Source organism: Mirounga leonina, unplaced genomic scaffold (assembly GCF_011800145.1).
Source record: "Mirounga leonina isolate KUSES-001 unplaced genomic scaffold, KU_Mleo_1.0 Mir_125, whole genome shotgun sequence".
NCBI classification, from domain to species: domain Eukaryota; kingdom Metazoa; phylum Chordata; class Mammalia; order Carnivora; family Phocidae; genus Mirounga; species Mirounga leonina.
In genome coordinates this window covers 38,458,871-38,484,521 of record NW_023270305.1, presented here as the reverse complement: position 1 = coordinate 38,484,521, position 25,651 = coordinate 38,458,871, and positions in this window count along the sequence as shown.

Sequence of the window (25,651 nt, the reverse complement as noted above, 5' to 3'; positions counted from 1 at the left end):
TCAAGATAAAAAGCTTTTGCAAAGCAAAGGAAACAGTCAACAAAACCAAAAGACAACCGACAGAATGGGAGAAGATATTTGCAAATGACATATCAGATAAAGGGCTAGTATCCAAAATCTATAAAGAACTCATCAAACTCAACACCCAAAGAACAAAGAATCCAATCAAGAAATGGGCAGAAGAAATGAACAGACATTTTTCCAAAGAAGACATCCAAATGGCCAACAGACACATGAAAAAGTGCTCAATATCGCTTGGCATCAGGGAAATCCAAATCAAAACCTCAATGAGATACCACCTCACACCAGTCAGAATGGCTAAAATTAACAAGTCAGGAAACGACAGATGTTGGCGGGGATGCGGAGAAAGGGGAACCCTCCTCCACTGTTGGTGGGAATGCAAGCTGGTGCAGCCACTCTGGAAAACAGTATGGAGGTTCCTCAAAAAGTTGAAAATAGAGCTACTATATGATCCAGCAATTGCACTACTGGGTATTTACCCCAAAGATACAAAAGTAGGGATCCGAAAGGGTACATGCAGCCCGATGTTTATAGCAGCAATGTCCACAATAGCCAAACTGTGGAAAGAGCCAAGATGTCCATCGACAGATGAATAGATAACGAAGATGTGGTATATATATACAATGGAATATTATGCAGCCATCAAAAGGAATGAGATCTTGCCATTTGCAACGACATGGATGGAACCGGAGGGTATTATGCTGAGCGAAATAAGTCAAACAGAGAAAGACATGTATCATATGATCTCACTGATATGAGGAATTCTTAATCGCAGGAAACAAACTGAGGGTTGCTGGAGTGGGGGTGGGGTGGGAGGGATGGGGTGACTGGGTGATAGACACTGGGGAGGGTATGTGCTCTGGTAAGCGCTGTGAATTGTGCAAGACTGTTGAATCTCAGATCTGTACCTCTGAAACAAATAATGCAATATATGTTAAGAAAAAAAAAAAAGAAGAAGATGAAGAAAAAGGTTGCAGGAGGGGAAGAATGAAGGGGGGGAATTTGGAGGGGTAGATGAACCATGAGAGATGATGGACTCTGAAAAACAAACTGAGGGTTCTAGAGGGGATGGGGGTGAGAGGATGGGTTAGCCTGGTGGTGGGTATTGAGGAGGGCACATTCTGCATGGAGCACTGGGTGTTATACACAAACAATGAATCATGGAACACTACATCTAAAACTAATGATGTAATGTATGGGGATTAACATAAGAATAAAAAAAATTAAATAAAATTAATATATTGTGTCTGCTTTCTTCTACACATACATGCGTGCACATGCACACACACACTGAAAACCACACCATACATGTACATGCTTAAAAATAATTTATCTATCGAGATACAGTTTAATTATGTACATAATTGAATTTTAACATGAAGAGGAAAGTTGAATCCCTTTTTCAAAATGAATGACTTTTTCTCCCTTTTCAATTTACTTATCATGATTTAACAGTACTTCATTTCTGATAGTAGTGATAATTAGTCACTTCTTAAAAATTTAAAGAAAAATAACATTTTATTATATCTGCTCAGCTGAATTTAGGAATCTCAATGTCCATACTCAAAACCTTTTATCCCAATGTGTATTTTAAGGTAACACTCATGTTATTAAGAGTCACAACAAAAGTTGTATTGAAAAATATACACATAAAATAGAACTCTGTGTCTCATATTATTACCCAATCAATTTATAAAATTAAAAAAAATTGGTGATGTATTATAGGATATTAATGAGTTGATAATGATAATGTAAAACATAAAAAAATGGGGGTTGGGGCAGATGGAAATTGATCATTAAACCAATAAAATGAAAAAATATAAGATTTATAGATTATGATAAATTTTAATAAATGAAAAAAGAAGTTATGAAACAGAATAATGGGAGATAACTTATTTTGAAGAATGGGGAAAGGAATCTTTAAAAATAATATTTCAATGGGTTTTCAAGTAAAATGCCCTTATATATTTGTGGAATGGATAAATTACCAAGGTTTACAAGACTAAAGGAATGAGTAGGAGTGAACTAGGCAAACATGAAGGACAAAGGGAGAAGAATACATCAGAGAAAAAACAAAATAATAGTATGGAAAGAGGTGAATGCTTGGCTTGTTTGAATAAATAATAGTAAAAAACAAATAATACAAACAGATTCTCAGATGATTCAATATTAGAGTTACCAGCCACATACTTAAAGATAATTGTGGCTACTATCTTTAAAAAAATATATCACAAATTGGGATTCCAGCAGATAAATGGAGTTTGTAAATAAGAATCAAATCAAGATTATAAACCTAAAAACAGAATAATTGAAAATAACAGAAATTAACTATATATTTAAGTGGAAATTAGGCAGAGCTGAATGGAAGATTATGTAGTGAACTAGATATAATAACAGAATGTGAAATTTAGTTCAGGGGCTTTCATTTTATATATGTATTTATATTTTATTTTTACTATAACACATAGAAAACAATATATTTTACTAAACTGAAAATATTTTTCATAAAGCAATACTATTCTGATATTATTTTACTTTATTGAATTTTGCTTAATAATATTCTGACAGTATATTTAATTGATGTCTCGGTGTATACTGTTTAAACAACACTAATATTGAACATACAAATACAGAACCTAAAATTAAGCTTAATTGCCTATTCAAAATCCCACAATTGTTAATATTACAGCTATGGATAGAACTCAATGCATGTACAATGACATCATATTGTTTACATAACATGAGCATTTTGTCTGTTATAGTCAACAATGGTAACATCAATTCAAAATCCTATTACCTAGAAGTAACTTTTGGCTCAGTCATTTATAATCATTTGTTTGTCTTCAATGTCTGTCATTTTCATAAACTTTGAGGTGATATAAGAAATTACACAAAGAAGGACTGACAAAATCTTATATTAAATACACAACTTCACTTCAGTGAAAATTTTAAAAAGAAAGTGATAGCAATAGATCAAGGCTTTGTATCCATATGATATTTTAAAATGCTTACAATACTAATGGGATAATAAGCTATCAGAAATTCAGAAAGTCAGACTGGAAAAAATATAAAATATATATCCCTAACTAGGAAAAAAAAGTTAAACCACATACTAACTGTATTATCAGTTATTACATTTTGAAAAATATTACAAATGTTTTTGTCAAATCTACATCTATAGTGGAAATATAAATTAGAATAATTATTTTGTCATGTACTAGGCAGTATGTTATCAAGATCCATACAAACAAGCCTAGTCTTTAACCTAGTGTATCCATTCTATAATATCTTAAAATAAAAGAATACATATTCAAACATATGCAGTGCTGTGTTATTAGAAAGATAAGGAAAAATAAATCACAAAATAAACTTCAAAAAAACTAGATTATTTTACTGAAACATGACATATTAATCCATAAAATATTTGTACCCACTAAAATATGAAAATAATTATGACAAAGCAAAATAGTATTCATTTTATTGATTACAACCATACACAAATCTATATTCATACAGAAAAAAGGAGTGAAAGTAACACAGAAAAAAAATTGACTTAATAATTTGTAATTTTTTGGTAATTACTCTATGGTTATAATTCACTTTCTGCAATACATATGAATCAGAAGGCTAGGAGATGATACCAAAGAGTGTTGTTTTCACCCTAAATTATGACAAATTAATTTCAGGTATCAGCCAATTTTCTGACTTTATTATAGAATAATCTGGAATAGTCTGTAAATGATTTTAAACTAAATGTCTTTCCTGGCTACATAAAAATTGGACATCCATTACAGGAGGCTAATTGGTTAAAGTAGGTATTTTACACCCTACTCTCCTTTTTGTGTCTGAGCCATGCTGATAAATCTCTTTACCTTTTATATTTTATGTTTATCATAAGAAAGGAGATGGTAAAACAAAATTTTATAGAGGAGATATTTTTAGGGTTAAGCAAATAATGATTGCAAAACATGGAAAGACCGATAAAATGCTTAGTTCTAGTATAATATCACCAGTAGGATTCAGGCTTGTATAGCTGGTAAAAAATACATTTAGTAAGTATTAGTGTTTATTATTTTTTGCATATTGTCCTGACATATCTAGCAATTATATTTTGGTAACTGTCATCACATTGCTGTTGTTGATTGGTTTTGGCCTTTCACAAAGTGAGGCTTGTATCTTTCATAAACAAAAGTTTTATAATTATTCACTAGACAGTTATATGCCTTGCCATCGTATGAATAGCATCTATTTGTGTACGATCTTCTATGAAGTACTATACAGAACAATTTTAATTGAAATAGCCCAACAAGGTATTCTGTATCAACTAATGCTTAAATGATACCATCAATCAATATTCTTTCTGTTTCTGCCATATAGGTATATATTTTTCAAATGAAAGTAAAACAGTATTTGAAAAAGTACATGAATACTGAAGTAAAAAGGATATAGATTTACATTCTATTGCAGCATTATTAATCGTTTCTCCATTTAAGAAACACTTACTGAGTATGCATTGTATCAGTGGGCAAAAAAAATCTGTCTTTAAGTAACTAGATATAAAAAATGTAAGTTAACCAGTCCTCACTCAAGTTCTTTATCTATAAAATGAAAATAATAGGATAATAGTATATAATTTCTAAGGGTGTTTTGAGTATTGTGTATCCCTCCATATCAATATCCATATATTGATAAGTATAGCAATATATTTGTGTTTAATTAATGCATGTTCAGTGTTTTCCCTGATAGATCTAATAATATTCAAGTGAGCCTGTCTGTGTATATTTTTGTATTTTTTACTATCAAGTTTTTTCTTGAAGGAGAGAATAGTCTTTATACTTCGTTTTTTATTGACCATCACTGCCAGTACATTACCAGGCCTGTTCAAGTCTTTCAGTCAAACATGTCTTATTGCACTGGTACTCTCCAAGCTCAACCACAAACCAGCAATATTACCTTAGTAATAAAACAATTTCACTAAACATTTTCCTATCATCTCTAAATGAAAGCATCAAATTGCTTTAAATGCTAAATAGTATCTGTTTAATTCATACTAACTGAATTACAGCAAACAAACAACAGGTTATAAATATGTAGGAAATACAAGAGAATATTTAGTTATCTTGCTTCCTTAGAAGCCCTGACAAAATTAGGTCTACCGTGGGCTATTTTACCAGACACTAAAAATTCCTCCATCTATTTCATATATAAGATAAAAATGTTTAAAAATAACTTTTTGGTGAATTATATAAGAAGACATTAAACTGCCAACTGCCTAAAGTCTTACGTAAGTCCATTCATGACTTCACAAATTAGCCCTTTATTTCTAAATAAATAAACAAACAAAAAGAGCCTTCCAACTGAAAAAATTATCTTAAATATTTCCCAATATAAACTCCTTATTTGTAGCAATATAAAGCCCAATTGGGGGAGGAAAAAAAAAAAAAAACAACTTAAAAGTTGAGCTTTTACGTAACAGGTTGTAGCACCTTCAGAGTTCATTTTGCATTTATTCAGAGAAGTGAGATACACGTTTTTGTTATAAGGTCCCCAGATGACCCTGAGTCACTCTCATCTAAAGCAGACAGCATAAAGCTAATAGTGAGTGACAATGGCAAATGAACAAAATGAACATGCTTCTGCAGCATAGAGTAGATTTCATTCCATTCAGCAGGAGCATAAGTAACAAGGCAATAGGAACTTAGATGCTTATCACGGCAATTCCTACACCCTCTGGGTTTAATGATTAACAGATAATTAGAATGTAAATAAGAACTATCTAGCTATTTCCTTGAAATGAATGTCCCATCAGAAAACACTTCTGTACTAAAATTACTGATTTCTCATACATGTTTCTATTTACACACACAAACACCTGCCTCCCCCACATAAATATATGTGACTGATTTATACATTTTGCTACTTGCTGTAAATTACTGTCCATGAAAATATAGCTGTATATAAAACATTTTTTCCAATAGAAAATTCTCACATCTTATTTATAATTGGCCATTGCGGTAATAATAATAATTAAAAAAAAACTCCAAAGAAACCTCAGTGTAACTAGCAATTAATAGAGGAATTTGAAAGGAAATGAACAGAGACATTGAGAGGAAACTGGTAGGATTCTAGGGTTCTAATGCTATCTAGATACTAGTTAATGAGTACGAGTTTGGCCTCTTTATTTAAAAATTTAGAACACTGCTTTTCACATCTGTATACAGTCTTACAAAGTTTAATATATTTAATAAAGGTAATAGTGAAAATGAATAGGTATTAATAGGTTGAAACATGCAGACACGGAAACTCTACAAGCTAACTAAAACATATTTCTCGGAAAACATAACTGAATTTAAATTTAGAGGAAGGCACTAACACAAGCCGTGTAATAGTCCCAAGAGTAATTACCCTGCGGAGCAGCCCACTTTGCTTGCCCACACTGGTGCTATCACCCACTAGCTGTGTGCCCCAGCAGTGAGAGACCTAAGCCTGCAGCTGATACCAAGCTTCTAATCGGAAGGACTGACTGTACCAAGAACCAACTTACAGAAAGGAATACTTCAACCAAATCTGGATTTTATTTCTTTCCTCTCCTCTTTGCCTCAAACAACAGTGTTATTAATCTATCATTGTTTGGAGTATGTTATTTCTTTATTGGCTTATTAAGAGACATTATCCTGTAAACTACTGGCTTGTAAAATATTATTATAAATTATATTTCCTAAGGTAAACCTGTATTAAATAAATTATTGGCAAAGACTTTTAAAATTCACAGAACTAGAAAAAATAATTCTAAGCTTTGTATGGAACCACAAAAGATTGTGGATAGCCAAAGCAACCTTGAGAAAGAAGAACAAAGCTAGAGATTTCACACTCCCTGATTTCAAACTTACTAAAAAGCTAGTTATCAAAACACTATGGTAGTGGTACAAAAACAGACATATAGATCAGTGGAACAGAGCTGAGAGCCCAGAAATAAATCACACATCTATTTATAATTAATCTATATCAAAGGAGCCAAGAACATACAATGGAGAAAGAACAGACTCTTCGATAAATGGTGTTTTGGAACACTGGACAGTAAATGCAAAAAAATAAAAATAGACTACTATCTTACACCATACACAAAAATTAACTCAAAGAGCTGAATGTAAGACCTGAACTCATAAAATTCCTTGAAGGAAACATAAGCAGTAAACTATTTGACATCAGTCTTGGCAAATTCTTTGTGGATCTGACTCCAAAGTCAAAAATAAAGCAAAAATAAACAAATGGAACTGCATCAAACTAAAAAGCTTCTGCATGGCAAAGGAAACCATCATCAAAATGAAAAGGCAACCTACTGAAAGGGGGAAGATATTTGCAAGCTATACATCTGGTATGGGTTAATATCCAAAATACACAAAGAACTCATACAACTCAACAACAACAAAAAAAACAGCCCACTTAAAAAATGGGCAGAAGATATGAACAGACATTTCTCTAAAGAAAACACAGCCATGGCTAAGAGGCACATGAAAAGATGCTCAATAACACTCATTAGGTAAATTCAAATCAAAACCACAATGAGATATCACTTAATACCTGTCAGAATGGCTATTATAAGGAAGACAGGAAATAATCAGTGCTGGAGAAAATGTGGAGAAAAGGGCACCCTGGTACACTGTTGGTGGGATTGTGAACTGGTGCAGCCACTATGGAAAACAATATGGAAATTCCTCAAGAAATTAAGAAGAGAACTACCATATGAACCAGCTATTCCATTTCTGAGTATTTATCCAGGAATTCAAAAACACTAATTTGAAAAGACATATGCATCCCTGTGTTCACTGCAGCATTATTTATAAAAGCCAAGACATGGAAACAGCCTAAGCGTGTCCTTTGATAGATGAATGGATAAAGATGTGGCATAGCTATACAATGGAATAGTTACTCAGCCATAAAAACAAATTAAATCTCGCCATCTAGAACAACAGGTACGGAACTTGAGGGTGTTATGTCAAGTGACATAAGTCGGATGGAGAAAGATGAAGACCATATAATTTCACTCATATGTAGAATCTAACAAAACAAAACAAATGAAAAACAAAGTTAAACAAATTCATAGATACAGAGAACAACTAGTGGTTACCAGAAGGAAAGGGGGTGGAGAGTGGGCAAAAGGGGTAAAGGATGTCAACTGTATGGAGACAGATGGTAACAAGACTTGTAGCCGTGATCACTTTGTAGTGTATACAGATGTAGAAGGTGCTGTACACCTGAAACTTAGATAATTAAAAATGAGAAAGAGAAGAGGAAGCTTCAGAAATTTCAGGAGGTTGTGTTCCCCAGTTAGAAGAGAAATGAAATAGACTTCCCACTCTGATTAGGCAAGTACCTCATTTCAGCAACAGGGACATGAGAGTTTTTTCCAGAGGACAAATGGACTGGGAAGTGCAAAAGCTAAAACAAAGATGATTTGTTCCATCCATTTAGATGGGCAACTCTAGGTTTCATCTGAAGGACAGCTGGCAGAGAAGGGGTATAGAAGGTCATTTCTTTGTTGCCTGTGATAGGCTACATAATCACACATCAGAATTGATAACAACCACCAAAATGAAAACAATTAACATCTATTTAACATTTGCTTTACTCCAGTCACTACTCTAAACAGTCTTTTTTTGTTGTTCCAACATATGGTATAGGTACTGTTAATATTTTCATTTTACAGATGAAGAAACAGAGCCATGGGTTTTTAAATAAATTTCTCAAGATTGTACAGCTAATACAAGACAAAGCCATTATTAGAATCCATGTTGTTGGGACTCCAACACCCATGCCCTTAGCCTCTAGGCTGGCCCACTCCAAGCTCCTCGAGACCAGTTGCTCCTGATAGTGTGGGGAAACACAAGCAGGAGCCATAAGTCCTCATGGTCCTGGAGATAGATTCATCCTGACCAGGTTTGACTTTTACACTAAACTAAAGTTATATGGGCAATGACTAATCTGCTGAGCCAAATTAATCAATGAACTCAACTCTTGAGTCAAAGAAAGTGTGGGAGCTGTAACCTCTGGGCATCTCTCCTCTGACAATGGGTTTGCGTAGGCTGAGAACTCCAGCAAAGGGAGAGTACTGAACTGCTTCCAAGAAGGACTGAGCACATTTCTATTTCCTGCAGAGGATGGTATCATTCACACAAAAACTGAACTGAATGATGGGACATCACATGATGGAAGGCTGGTGGGCTGAGGTCCACCAGACTTTTCAACATACATTTTTAATCAAGCAATTGACCTAAAGGCATAATTAGAACACTTAGAAGAAATTTCCGTTTTTGTTCTCAAATTCCATTCTCTTTCCAGCCACATATTTTACAAATGCAAGTTACTGACTAAAAAATGGATTAGGAAAGGTAAGACTATGTTATTCTATGATATACCATTTACTATTACTTGTTTAGCATGTTAGAAATGGGAGTATGAATAAATATGATACATATCTAATTTCAAAGTATTTTCCTTTCTAAAGGAAATAATGCACATATTTTAAAAGACAGATTAAAATAATATTAAAAACTTGAAATAGTTAAAGTAATTAAACAAGAAGGCCATTAGACTGAGACGGCTCTAATGCCTTAGCAGCCTATGTAAGCAAACCGAAATTCAAGCCAGAATCAATGCATTCTAATCCATAAATATGAAACTTAAGAACAACCAGTAACAAATAGTCAACTAGGCTTTCCCAAATAAGGCCTCCTTAAGCTATAACCAATCAAATAATTTCCTTGTTTTGCTTCCATTATCATCTTTATAAAATCTCTCCCCTGGCTCTTGTCCATGGAGTGCTCCTAACTAACCAATTTTGGTTTGGTGCTAACTGATTTGAATTGATGTATGCTCAAATGAACTCTTAAAATTTTTAATATGCCTCAGTTTATTTTTTAACACAATGCATGATAAAGGAGTATCATAAAACTAAGTACTGTATGTGTAGAATATGAATGTGGTGGATTACTCCGGTGGCCCATGCAGCTTTTGACGGAGAACAAATTTGTGAGGCCAGAAGCGATTTGTCTGTTAAGAGAAGTGTCAGCAAAATTCTTGTAATTCAAGTCTTACTAGGCTATATAACAATTCAATTATATCATCATTTTAGGTAAAACTGTGACTTAATCATGATACAGAGAATATATCTGAGCTCTGATTTGTTAAATTCTTACATAAACATTTGAGTCATGAGATTTTTGCATATTATTTGCATATCAATAAAGACACATAATTAGGTGACTAGCTACTGCATGATATATATAGAGATGTATATTATTATAACTACAAAAAAGTGGGTATTATTTAAATAACTCAAATTATGCATTGAATGCTATTTTCAAAATCCATGGTAATGAGAAGATTGCTGAATTAAGCAATTATTTAGTGCCTTAATAATATACCTATTTTTAATGGACATTACTGATGTGTAAAACCTATGCATAAATTTCAGGGTAGAGTTCTTGAATAACAAAGAAATACTATGTTCAATATTTCTATTATGTAATAAAATCACATATTATCAGTATTCAGTTTTTAATTTTTAATACCTGCACACACGCATTATTTCTACTTGCATGATCTAGCAAACTGTTCCTTGGAGAAAATGTTAAAGCTAATGAAGCTTATTTTATTATTGATTGTGACTTGTGGTTGATTGACTTGTTAATAAGTGACTTGACTAAATACAACACTTAAACACTCTTCCTGGAAATAGACTTCACCAATGATGTCAAAGCTGCTGGAGCTACTTTCAAAGGAAATGCTGCACTCAGTGTTTAACGGTTTGTTTTTCATGTGGAGACTAATACTCTAGTGCAGGTTTCTCAAGGTCAGCACTTCTGGCATTTTGGACTGGATAATTCTTTTTCTGAGGGCTGTTTTGTGCACTGTAGGATATTCAGCAGCATCACTGGTCTCTAAACATTAGATACCATTAACAACTTCCTATCTTAGTTGTGATGATCTAATATGTTGTCAGATATTAACAAGATACACTCCCTCCTCCACTGAGAACCACTTTTCAGCACAAGAAGGTAAAGGACACTCAGAGATCACAAATCAAGAGCAGAACCCAAGCACAGGAACTTTCTAGAAAAGTCTTGAGGCACAGAAAACAATACCTAGTATAAACTAAATTGAAGAATTAAAGTCAATAGGTTTCATTATGTTAAATTATTAAAGATGAATGATTCTCAATATACATTTTTTTTTAAAGATTTTATTTATTTATTTGACAGAGAGAGACAAAGCAAGGGAAAGAACATGAGCAGGGGGAGCGGCAGGGCTCGATCCCAGGACCCTGGGATCATGACCTGAGCCAAAGGCAGACGCTTAACCACTGAGCCACTCAGGCACCCCTTAATATACATATTTTTAAAAGCCAATCAGCAAAATAATTTGGTATCCATACAATTTATTTCCAAATTTAAAAAAAAATGTAATATGTGAAGATACTGCTATTCTTGACATTTTTTTTTTTTAGTCTGAAAATATTAGGCCCTAAAAGTCTGTGTTCTAGAATTTTCAAAATGGAAGAGTAGAATAATTTTGTTTCTGCAAAGACTGACATTTTCAGAATGAGGTATTTCTCACATCATCTTACCAATGATGGCATACTTCAATTACTAATCTTTTTAAATCTAAGGCTAATTGAGAAAAAATGTATCTTAAGAAAGGCATTTATTTGGCTATCTCAAAATACATATGAATATTATTTAAAAGATGGGTGGACGCTAAATTAGTTGTTAGAATGATCACTTTTTTGAAACTCCGAAAACACAACAATTATGAGAAAGAAATTAAAAACATAGTTTTATTAATATAACTTTTAATTAAGATTATCCTTAAATAAAAAGCATATTAAAGAAGACCTGCATTTACTAGCACCAGCTCCAGTTCTTTCCTTAGACAGTAAAAATTATCATTTATATTAAAGATCAGCCTAGACTTAGTTAATTGTGGGTAGAGCACTATAAAAATAATTCAAACTTGGCAATTCTTAATAAATTTAAACTCTAATTTGTGTCAGCCTCAAAACGATTCAACAGACTGAGAAGTCACTTGTCCTTATTCTTAATGTTATTAAGAAGAAGACGTATGAGATATGCAATATTCAATTACTACATTAACATGTGCTCGTTTATACTTTGGAGTAGAAAATTAAACTTCTGGCATTTCCACAAGCCAAGATGTGTCAATTCTTAAGACAAGATTTACTAAACATGTCTGTAATGTATCACAAACCCTCTTACAACTTTCACACTGTTCTACCATGGTGCCTTATTTCTATAAATAGAACTGCTTTGAAAAACAACAGGATATTACAACCACATCAAGAAATTCAAGGGATTTCACAGACAAAATATCCACATACTGCCAGTGAGTTTTCCTGCCTGTGGGTAACTGACAAATGTCTTATGGCATGTCACTCACCACGTGAAGCTAACTCCAAGGCTGCCTGTATACACATACTCAAGTTGAAATTGTCAAGTAGGGAAATAATAAATATATTAGGTGGGCTAGATTTCTATAGGAAAACATTGTTTGATAAAACTTCTTATTTTCATTGGCTTTTAAGTTTTTGAAAGCTTTGTTCTAGGCTTTTATGTAAAAGTAAAATTAAGTTAAAGACCAGGTGTCTCTAGAAAAATGGGAAACTACTGAATGCCTAATTGGTACTCTTATTGAGGCCGTATCACACACTTCATGAAAGCTATGGCTGTGGTTTTGGCTCTAATGTATGCATGTAATGTTTCTTTCACCAATATTGGATTTTGCTTGCATTACTTCTGAAAACTGTTCTTTGTTTTGGGAAGATCTGTGTCCAGGGGTTAACCAAGGGGATCTGATCCAAAGCCTGGGGGAGAGGAGGAAGAATATCTTGATTACACACTGTAGAAAATCCTTAAAGGGAAGAGGCTGAGAGAGGCAAAGACCAACTGGGATCATTTTGCTGACATGCAATTTCAGACTAAGTAACTAAATGTTTGACCTAAACTGGTTGGGATTGTTATATTCTGACATACTATCCTGAGGGTCTCAGGCCTAAGGCCATAAGAATCCCAATGGAATCAACATCCATTGTAGAGATTAGAATAAAAACAAGAAAATTTTAGGGAGTAGATGGCTGGACTCAGTGGACAACTGATGGTGGTGAAAGTCATTCTCAGGGGCGCCTGGGTGGCTCAGTTGGTTAAGCGACTGCCTTTGGCTCAGGTCATGATCCCGGAGTCCCCGGATCGAGTCCCGCGTCGGACTCCCTGCTTTGTCCTCTGACCCTATCCCCTCTCATGTGTTCTCTCTCTCATTCTCTGTCAGATAAATAAATAAAATCTTTAAAAAAAAAAAAGGAAGTCATTCTCAGTTGCTGAGGTGAGTCTCTGTATGGTGGTGACTCTGTGGAGTAGGAAGAGAACAGAGGCCACACATGTAGTAGCCTCATCTGGGTACAATTCCCTTTTGTTTTTCACAGTCCCTCAGTATAATTTGTCTAAGGTAGAGATTAGTTACTGCTATCACTGTTAAAAATTAGGGCAAGGAAAAGGGTGCCTGGGTGGCTCAGTTGGTTAAGCGACTGCCTTCGGCTCAGGTCATGATCCTGGAGTCCCTGAATCGAGTCCCGCATCGGGCTCCCTGCTCGGCGGGGAGTCTGCTTCTCCCTCTGACCTTCCTCCCTCTCATGCTCTCTGTCTCTCATTCTCTCTCTCAAATAAATAAATAAAATCTTAAAAAAAAAAAAAATTAGGGCAAGGTCTCTCTTTTGGATAAGTGGAGCTAACTGAGGGAGGTGGCACAAAACCAAGACAGACATTAATTTGTGGATTATCAGTGGAACATAGGGCACACTCACTGAAATTTTTTTTGTAAAAATTTTATTTTTTTAAGTAATCTCTACATCGAACGCGGGGCTCCAACTCACAACCCTGAGATCATATGCTCCACTGACTGAGCCAACCAGGAACCCGTGAAATTTTTTAATAATACTTGGGGAGGAGGGGCGCCTGGGTGGCTCAGATGGTTAAGCGTCTGCCTTCGGCTCAGGTCATGATCTCAGAGTCCTGGGATCGAGCCCCGCATCGGGCTCTCTGCTCCTTGGGAGCCTGCTTCTCCCTCTGCTTCTCTCTCTGTCTCTCATGAATAAATAAATAAAATCTTTAAAAAAAATAATAATAATACTTGGGGAGGAGAAACTTCTTTGAAAAAAAAGTAAGATAATGAGAAAAACAGAAAGACGGAGAAAGTGAGAAAGAAGAAAGACCTGAAATTTGCAAAATTCAGAGATTATTAAAAGATTATAAATTTGAGTAAAATAGCAAATTATGTCATAAACTTCCAGGATTCCACATGCAAAAGGAACCCGTGGAATTAAATGTTCTATGATACACCTCTCCTTTTAACCACAGCTGCTGAGGCAAAGTCCCACTAAATAAAATATAATTCTTTATTTAAAAGCTCATGTACTGAGTTTTGTCAATAGCATATATTAAATCAGGCACCTTTCTCCACATTGATTATCAATTCTCCTTTCTTTCCTAAAATAACACTATATTTTACATTTTTATAGCATTTAGCTTTTCCTTTCAAGTAATAAATACTCAATAGGTATAAATTGAAAATTTTAAAAAAATATATTTTGTATAATAATACTCTTCCCTAAAGGTACCCACTATTAATGTCTTCAGTAGGAACTTCAAATTGTATTATGATTAAACATAAGCAAACATATGCCTATATAATTTACAGAAATACTAAATTATAAGTCTTTATGAATGGCATATTTTTACTAAAAAATACATATATATTCATATCAACAGGTATTTTCCTGCAATGTTTTTTTAGTAGAATATACCAAGGCTATTTAAATAATTCTGTTTTTAAATTTTTCAGTGATTCTTCAGGAAAACATCCTGCTTTCCAATAGTGCTATTCTACTTTTCATTTTTTCATTTTAATAATCAAAAAGTACAGAAAAATGATTAACAACTATGAGAGAGCATTCAAAAACTGCCTTTATGCCTCTGCATTAAGTTCAGTGTTGGTTAGCTTTAATGTATATTGTTTAGTGATTATAACTATTTATACATTGTTAAGAAATTTCTGAATACTGGTGTGGAATTTTTTTTTTTTTTAAGATTTTATTTATTTGAGAGTGAGAATGAGAGAGAGAGAGAGAGCATGAGAGGGGGAGGGTCAGAGGGAGAAGCAGACCCCCCGCCGAGCAGGGAGCCCGATGCGGGACTCGATCCAGGGACTCCAGGATCATGACCTGAGCCGAAGGCAGTCGCTTAACCAACTGAGCCACCCAGGCGCCCCCTGGTGTGGAATTTTTTAAATTATCTTTTGCTTCAATAGAGATAGTCAAATGATTTTTTCTTACATGAACTATTGATAGGGTGAATTATATTTATAGGCATCAAATATTAAACCATACTTGCACTAGCAGAATGAACCCTATATTTGAATGCTGTCTTGTTCTCTTAATATATTCATGAAATCTATTTTGGCATATATTATTTATAATTTCTTATCAGTAATTTCCTCTTTTGCACTTTGTTATGCTTTCTTATCTATGTTATTCCTGTTTATTTAATTAGGAAACATTCCATTATCTTCTAAGCTCGAAACAAACTGAAAGTGTTTTTAATTCTAAAAAATATTTATTGATAAAATAAATATTTATAGATCTCTTTTCTCCTGTCAGTATTTCCCATTGTTTTATCAGGGTATTTTCAAGTAAACATGCTTAGATTTATTATAGAGCATTTGTTATTTTGTTGAAAAAATCATTACACTGACTTCACCCATTAGATTTCTTATTGTTGCTGTTTATATTCTAAATTTTAAGTGAATCCTTTTTCCATTTCTTAAAAAAATAAAACTTTAAGAGAATCATTTTATCTCATAACCAAGTCTTAAACTATCCTAAATATTTTAAATAAAATAATTTTTATTTTTCAGTTATATCAATATAGTTTTAATTATTTCCTTGCTAAGGCATTAATTGTGAAATTTAAATTTTCCCAAGAGATATGTTTTCTTTTTTATTATTATTTCATACTTTTAATAAATTATGATAAAAAACTGTCCACACTTTTAACTTGAGGGAAGATGTTAAAAGGTTTCTTTAGAGTTTATATATAAAATATAAAACTGCATATATGTATCACATTAACATTTTACAATACTTTATCATACATAAAGAAATATAACAACATTAATATTTTTAATGGCTTAGTAATTTTTTATTTTAGCTGTCAAAAATGACAGTGATATTTTAATAGTCTCTTACTATAATTATTTTAACTTACCCTAATATTTATAATTTTTTGTTTTTTAATAAAATAATGATGCTAATAATACTTGCAAGTTTACCTTAAATTATACATTACATAAACTTTGAGATGTAGTCTCTTAATTTTTCTGATTATGAGGTTTTAACTATCTTCCTTTATTTTTCCTTTGTTTTTCACACATCTTTTTTTTTTTCCCTCTCAAGCACACATTTCAAATCTTCTTCACTTGGGCTCAAATGATTTAGAAGTTAGACATTCTTTTTTCAACCTGCCAGTCTTGAAGACATGGTAACGTGTGTAACCTACACTTAAATAGATATTTCTAAATATGTTTCATAATAATATGATTTACTTCAGTTTCAGATTGCTTTCTACAAAATATTTCATCTCTTATAATTTTAATTTTTTGCTGCACCCTAATTTGTAGTTAGACAATACCAGGCTTTACTAGTACCAATGCTTATTGTCCTTTTTTATCACTGTTATCCTTTTATTATTATTTAATTTCACATTCATATGCAATATTTCCAGAATTGGTGTGTGGGTGGCATACTGAATGAGTCTTTGCCTGTCAGATAATCTGTGAGGTGCTTGTAGAAGAATGATGATTTAGCTGATTTAAATATCTTCAGTCACAATCTTTTAACTTCAAATTTTGCATTCATCTTTTATTGCCTTCCTGCATGGAGAGAAATTTGAGTCCAACTAGAGATAATCTATCTTTTCAGCATGGGTCCCTGTGTGATTTTTTTTTCATAACTAGTGTTCATGATTATTCCTCAAAAAAACATTTTAAGCACATGTTCCATATCCTGAACATATAGAAACACTTATAATGTAATAAAAGTAATATATTTTATAGCTATACACATACTAACAGAAAAAAGGGAAAAAAACATAGCCAGTGGAGAAAGTTTAAAAAGTTTGATGTTAATATCTATCCAATGATGAGTTTATAAAAAATAAACTTACATCCTAATAGTGTAATTATTTCACAATATCTGGAAATATGTATAAACATGGATTTTTTTCACCCAGAAATTCCATTTCGAGGTACTTATTCCAAGGAAATAGTTGAACAAATGCAATGAAGATACAAAGACTATGGTTCTTAAAGTTTTAATCATAATTATCAAGAAATTATACCATATATACCTAGAGAAATTATTCTATATAGACCAATGGAATAAAATAGAGCAGAAATAAATCTTCATACATATGGTCAAATGATTTTCAACAGGGGTACCAAGATTATTCCCTGGGGAAAGGACAGGGCAGTTTTCAACAAATTGTGTTGGGAAACTGAATATCCACATGCAAAAGAATGAATTTGGAATCTTACCTTACATCATATACAAAAATTAGCTCAAAATGGATGAAAGACCTAAACATAAGGCCTACAATAATAAAACCTTTAAAAGAAAAACAGGGGAATCGCTTGATAACATTGGATTTGGCAAAAACTAGAAATAGAACAAAAAATCCCAGATTTTATAGGAACCACCAAAGACCCTAAATAACCAAAGCAATCTTGAAAAAGAACAAAGAAGAGACACCACACGTCCTGATTTCAAACTATACTACAAACCTGTAGTAATCAAAACAGTATAGTACTGGCATAAAAACAGGCACATAGAAAAGAGGAACAGAATAAAGAATGCAGAAATAAAACTATACATATAAGGTTAACTAATTTTTGACAAAGGCACCAAGAATACACAATGGGGAAAGGACAGTCTCTTCAATAAAATGAGTTGGGAAACTGAATATCTGTTTGCAAAAGAATGGAATTTGACCTCTATCTTATATAAAAATTAACTCAAAATCAATTAAAGACTTGAACATAAAACCTGAAACCATAAAACTAGGAGAAAGCATAGAGGAAAAGCTCCTTGCATTAGTCTTGGAATGATTTCTTAGATAAGATACCTGAGCAACAGGGAACAAAAGCTAAAATAAACACATGAGGTTAACATCAAATTGAAGAGATTTGCAGAGCAAAGGAAACAATCAATAAATTGGAGGCAACTTACAGAATGGGAGAAAATATTTGCAAACCATATATCTGATAATGGGGATAATATGCAAAATATAAAAAGAACTCATATAGCTCATTAGCAAAAAAGCAAATAATCCAATTGAAAATGGGCAAAAGAATCTAAGCAGACATTTTTCCAAAGAAGATATACAAGTAGCCAACAGATACATGAAAAGTACTCAGCATCACTAATCATCAGGGAAATGCAAATCAAAACCACAATAAGATATCATCTCATACCTATTAGGATGACCACTATCAAGAAGACAGGAGGTAAGTATTGGTGAGGATGTAGAGTAAAGGGAACCATTATAAATGTTGGTGGGGGTATAAACTGGTACAGCCATTATGGAAAACAGCATTGTGGTTCCACAAAAAATTAAAAATAGAACTTATAATTAACAGACAATAGGATTACCTTTGCACACATAAAAACTGAAAATGACAGAAGAAAGATCTGCTTACCTATTAAGCCAAATACAGGTCCTGATTTGTATACCAGTGGTTCTTAGGCTCTCAAACTTGAGTGTGTATCAGAATCTCCTCAAGTGTTTGTGGAACACAGATTGCTAGGTCTCCTGCCAGAGTTTCAAATCAGTAGGTTTAGGGTGGCATCCAAGAATTTGTATTTCTAACAGTTCCCATAAGATGCTGATGCTGCTGGTCCTGGCTTCACACTGGGAAACCACCAATGTATACTGACTTCACTATCCATTTTCACTTTCAGAAGGAAAACGCCTAATTCAAACTCTGCCACAGTCTGCTGACCCAAAACCAATGTAGCAGCCTCTTGGTATCCTACTTATGATAGCCTGCATCAGCGACAGCCATGAAATGTGATCCCCTCTGTGATGAAATGGATCAGCAAAAGCTGCTGCAAGTTATTTTTTCAAGAGAGGATTACAAATTTTTCTTCTTAGCTTTGTCATTTCCATGTTCTAAAATTATATACAGTTTTTCATTGGTTAGATGAATTCCAAAAAAATTTGTTTATGCATACTTCATATCATCAACATTAAATTCCAGATGGATATAAAAGCAAAAGTAAACATTCTAATTATAGAAAAGTTGCCCAACAGGAAGCTTATCAGGGCACCTGGGTGCTCAGTCGGTTAAGCATCTGCCTTCGGCTCAGGTCAAGATCCCAGGGCCCTGGGATTGAGCCCCACATCAGGCTCCCTGCTCAGTGGGGAGTCTATGTCTCCCTCTCCCTCTGCCTCTCTCCCCACTTACATGCGTGCTCTCTTTCTCTCTCTCTAAAATAAATAAAAATTAAATCTTTTTCAAGAAAGTTTATCAGATTGCTAGAGAAATAAATCCTTAGATGTGAAGACAAAAGGAAAAATAAAAAAATAATGGCTCAATTGACTACGTAAGATTAAAAGTGCCTTCTCTATATCAAAAATATAATTTAAAAGGAAGGAAGTCCCAGAAAAGATTAAAAGCAATTCTGAATGGTACTGGAGCACTGGGTGTTATACGCAACAGTGAATCATGGAACACTACCTCAAAAACTAATGATGTAATGTATGGTGATTAATATAACATAATAAAAAAAAAGGAAAAAAAATAAAAGCAATTCTGAGAGACCACTTATAAGTAGGCCTTATGAAAAAAAGTTTGTAAATATTGATAAAAATACATCAATAATCAATTAGATATAAAAGCAGTGGATGTGAAAATGCAATTCGTATGTGTTAAATGAACTCTGGAATTCTGAAAATGGTAATGTACCTTTTTGTGGTAAAATAAATGCAAATGAAAGAGGAGACAGCAGTGTATTTAAGAAGTACTAAAAACATAATAAATTTTAATATGTCTACGTAGAATAATTGTTTCTGGTGGGATACATATATTAGCATAATAACTTAGCGATCAATTTTTCTTGTCAAAATTTATCCTAAGGCAAAAAACTTCAAAAAATTGAAGCTACTCATTATAGCATATCTATTTTAAAATTGGAACTAATAATCTAATTATTGTTGTATCTGTGCTTAAGTAAATTGCTTCTATCAATTTAATAATACATTATATGACATTTAACTGGCATTTAATGATACTCTGCAGCAATAAGGGAAACATAATTTTAGGTAAGTAAAGAACAAGCCAAATCTGTATGTATATCCATTATGTGGTAATAACTCTATAAAATTATATTGACAGTAGATGGAAGAAAAGATAGTCACTTAAGAAGGACAGAGATTATAAATATCTTTCTTGTCTTATTATTTTTTAAATTGCATATAAACATTTTAAACAAGACACGCATACCTCCCTTCTATTTATCAGAGGAATAGCAACTAGGCTTTTGCTCCTTCTTTTACCAAAAAAGGGCTGTTACTATACTTTGGCAAAATCTGGCTGTTGGCTAAGTCCAGCCAGCGGCTTGCTTTTTGTATGACCTGTGAGCTAAGAAAGGTTTTCAGATTTTTGAATAATAATTTCCCTCACTGTTATTTTTGAATATAATAGGAAAAACCAAAGTACTGGAATAACTGCCATTATTTGTGAAATAATAAAACAAAAAAGAAAAGTTCAATGAGAGGATCAGCCAACATGATGTTTTCATTTATGTATTTTAGTTTCTTTGTACTCTAGAAAGATACTTAAATCATCCCCTGCTTAAAAAATCCATATCCTCCTATTACTTTTTTACTTTTTGATGGCATAATTAGAAATATGAAATGCCGTGTTCCCTTCCCTCTCTACTACTAAATTATTAAATTGTAAAAACAATGTCCTGTACATTTTAAGGTCATCTTGACCTGGCTACAGCCTTTCTGGGTATGTAAAAAACTAAGAGGGCTCCCTTACCTGTCATGATTCACTGCCTTGAAATGAATCTACCCACACTCAACACCAGGATGTGCTGAAAGTCTAAGGAAATGTACAGTGAAGTGGATCCACCTAAACACAAAGGAAGAGATGAGGGTGCTGAATCTGGCAGGCCCTCTTGCAGAAAACATCTCGGTTTCTTTTAAATTTGCAGGTAATACTTTATGCAATGCTGCACTGAAAACAAAACAACAAGAAAAGTGGTTTTCTACTGCCATTATTACTTATGAAATATGGAAACAAGTATGCAATTCAAACATGGCATTTTTGTATGGAAACTGTCTTCTGTACTACTAAAAATAAAGTGGTACATGCAGCAAGAGAAGAATTAAGGAGTACAATAATTATAAAATAAAAAACAAAACAAAAATTGAAGTCTCCTTTTACTCTGACCTGTTCCCTCTCTCTCTAGGGTAAGTAGTGCTGAGTTTTTAACTTTTATTTTCTGTTCTTTTTTTAAAACAAATATATATTGGAACCTGTATATATGCATGTCATCTCCTATATAAATGCAAAATTGTATTCTCTCCATTTTTCCCCTTTGCTCTTATGAATTTAATGTATTTTGAAACTCTGTTCATAATACCTTTAAAAATTGTCATTCTCGGGCGCCTGGGTCTCAGTTGGTTGGGCGACTGCCTTCGGCTCAGGTCATGATCCTGGAGTCCCAGGATCCAGTCCCGCATCGGGCTCCCTGCTCGGCGGGGAGTCTGCTTCTCCCTCTGACCCTCCCTCCTTTCATGTGCTCTCTCTCATTCTCTCTCTCTGAAATAAATAAATAAAATCTTTAAAAAAAAAATTGTCATTCTCTCTAATGCCTGTGTGGTTCACCAGAGATTGCAAGAATCTATACCATAAAATAAATCATATTCCCCTGATTGAGCTCTCAATGGTCCCTATAATTTATAAATTGATCAAATCTTTTGAACAACCAAATGAGTTTTACTAATAATTAGTGTAATTTTGAATAATCAAATATTTATATAACTGTCATTTAAAAACTTACTAGCATGAGATGAGATTCACTTATTCTCTCAAGACTCATCTTTGACCGTGCCACGTGCTAGTCACTGAGGTAGAACACACTTTAGGAAGGCAAAAGTCACTCAGACATAGGCAAGCAAATGCAGAGAGTTGTTCTGCCCTCTGTATGGATGGAGGTCTTTGTTGGGTTCAGAATTTGGAGCTGATAAAGGCTCTGCTACAGACATGAGTTGCTCCTTCTCTGTATCTTTCAAACTCAGGTGAAATTGAAACAGGAATCATTTATATTTATTGCCTTATCCTTTATCCATTTAGATACACAGAATAAAGATTCACAGAATGAAAAGAGAATCTGACACAGCTTAACAGATGTTGATCATACAGGCTGGTTTTGGAAGAAAGAAAGCAAATTAAAAAAAGGGGGTATGGGTTTCTATGCAGTTCAATCTTTTGTTAGTACAAACATTTCTTGGGAAATCAGAAATCAAATTTGCTTTGAGTAAAGCCTATGGTATAAATTATTCCCTAGACACATTATTTTATGCTTATTTGCTTTAAAAAGTATTAAAATTTAGGGAGAATAGAAAACATAATTATTTCAGTGGGTATACACTGGTGTTTGTTTATTTAGCTTTAGATTAGAGACTTAAAAACATGTTTAGAGTTGTGCATTTTCTAAAGCCAAATACTTGCAAATTAAAATGTTAAGCTTCGAAATGGTAATCTAATTACCACATAAACAAAAGTAAAAGGGGAACAACAAGATGGGACAGTATTGGCAAAATATACTAAAGTGGAAGAGTTAATTTCCTTAGAAGACATGTTAGGATCACAAGTCAAAGATACCGTAAAAAAAGAAAAACACCTAAACAGGAAGAAAAGTAAAGATAAAAACACATGTACACATAGACACTCAAATAGCAAATGCAAACAAAATGAAACAAAACAAGTTCACTCTGATAAATAATAAAATAAATGAAAATTAGATAAAAAAGGGTAACTCTCTTCTACCTCTACCACAGGCCCAATCCATCAACAATTCTTATAGTTACTTTCAAGATAAAGTGAGGCTTTGTCCCTTGTGACCTCCTTAGTCTAAGACACTGCCATTACTAACCTGAACTATTACAAGAAAACTCTGCAATTCCACTCTTGCTTTTCTCAAATCTTATCCTACACTGAACACCCAGAATTATATTTTAAAAATATAAATAAACCATGCCATTCCTGTGCTCAATGCTCTGCTCTAGGTTGCTGCTTCTAGAAAGGGCAGGGCAATATATATCCATGGCAGATGAGGAAGGCCCCTAATCAATATGCTCACAGGTTTCTACTTCTTAGGCATCTGCAAATGTGTAGTGAGTTGGGCCACTTGGTTGCTTTTCAAAGGAATATACCTTAACTTATTAGACACTTGTGGAAGGGGTATATTATGTTACTAAGAATGCAGACCCAGGGGTGCCTGGGTGGCTCAGTCATTAAGCGTCTGCCTTCACCTCAGGTCATGATCCCAGGGTCCTGGCATCAGGCTCCCTGCTCAGCGAGGAGTCTGCTTCTCCCTCTCCCACTCTCCCTGCTTGTGTTCCCTCTCTTGTTGTCTCTCTGTCAAATAAATAAATAAAATCTTAAAAAAAAAAAAAAAAAAGAATGCAGACCCAAACTAAGCAAGTTGGAAATTGGTTTATGTCTTGTGCCAACACTGAATTATATTCGGAAATAGACAGTAAGGTTAAAATGTGCTTCTCTCAAACTCCAGCACAAGCATCCCTTCCCCATTGTCCCCTCATTTATAACTTCTGTCTGCTACTCTAATGTAGTCCGCATCAGGACCATTATTCTTGGGGCCCCTTTCCTATATAAGTAAATCCTTGGCTTAAGGTGCCTTTCCTTCAACCAGCCTACAGTATATGTTAAAATTTCTCAAAGCATTCTTCAAGCAGATGGCATTTGTTTAAAGTTAGCACTGCTGCGTAACAAATTAATCAAAATTTAGCAGCTCCAAACACCGAATTTTTATGCTCACTGTTTCTGGGGACAGGAGTTTGGACAGGACACAGCAGGGATGGCTTTTTTCTACTCCACAGTGTCTGGGGCTTCAGCTGAGAAGATTCAAAGAATGGTAATATCCCTGAATGTTTGTTCACTCCCATGTCTGGCACCTGAGCTGCAATGACTCCAGCATAGGGCTGAGAGTTATGTGTGACTTCCTTGCAGCATGGCAGACTCAGGCTAGTCTTAACTTAATGGTTCAGGGCTTTAACCATGAGTGTTACAACCAAACAAGGCAGAAACTACATCACCTTTTATGACTCAGCCTCGGGAGTCACAAAACTGGTTGAAATCCAAGTAGACAAAAGCCTGACCAGATTGCCAAAAGGAAGGGAGTGTGTCAAAGAAATGGGGGATCATGTTTTAAAACCTTCTCTGCACTGATCCTTGTACTGATACAGTTATCGTTCCTCACCTTTATACTCTTTTTGTCATTTTTGTGGAATTTAAAAGATTAGGGTGTTGCAGAAAGAAGTAGAAATGAACATGGGTATTTGAAAACAAATCTGATCGAGTCCTGTTGATTAGAGTCCTGTTGATGATGAAAGTGATGTTGATGTTTTACTTATTAAAGGTCTTGGACATTTCAAATTTACGTGGAATTCATGAATATGGCAAGTCATTATAAAATCAAAGATAACACACAGAACTTGGAAACAAAAATCAGGCAACAATTAATGAAAAAATTGAAAACAACAGGAAAGATGAATTTCTTTGCATATTTTTTGGTATTACAAGAAGTAGCAATAAAATGTATATATATAAACATATATGTGTGTGTATATATAATTTTTGTTGGATGTTAAGTAATTTTACTAAAAGGTACCACAGAAGAAGGAAGGTAGTACAGAAGATATGGGAAGACAGCAGAGGCTTTAAATATAAGCAGAAATAACATCCTGCAACCAATTTTTTAAAAGTAAAGCGTGTGTGTATGTGTGTGTGTGTGTGTGTGTCTAGTCAAATGTACTTATATCTCAAGTAAATTTATGGAGCTAGGTCTTCCCTTTAAGGAAATAGTTTTGATATGCATGGTATGCAACATATTTGGTATATTTTTGTTTAAATATTTATAACTAGATATAGATAGTAATTTAAATTGTGCTAAATATATTTTAACGCTTTTTATTTTCACAGTATCTTAAAACATGTTCATTTAAGGACTATAAGGGCTATAATTTCAATCATTAGCTCTTTATAAGGTAGGCTTTTAGAAATATCAGTTCAGAGAGAATTCTGGGTAATTAATGGCTATTTAGGACTTTGCTCTATATACCTTTCTTAAAATTAAGATATTTTTATAGTAGGAATACTCTGCTGCTAACACACAAATGTCCTTTAAAAACAGATGGAATTTTTATACTCCAGGGTCCAATTAGTGCTTCTTAGTGAATTCTTATCCTAGTTT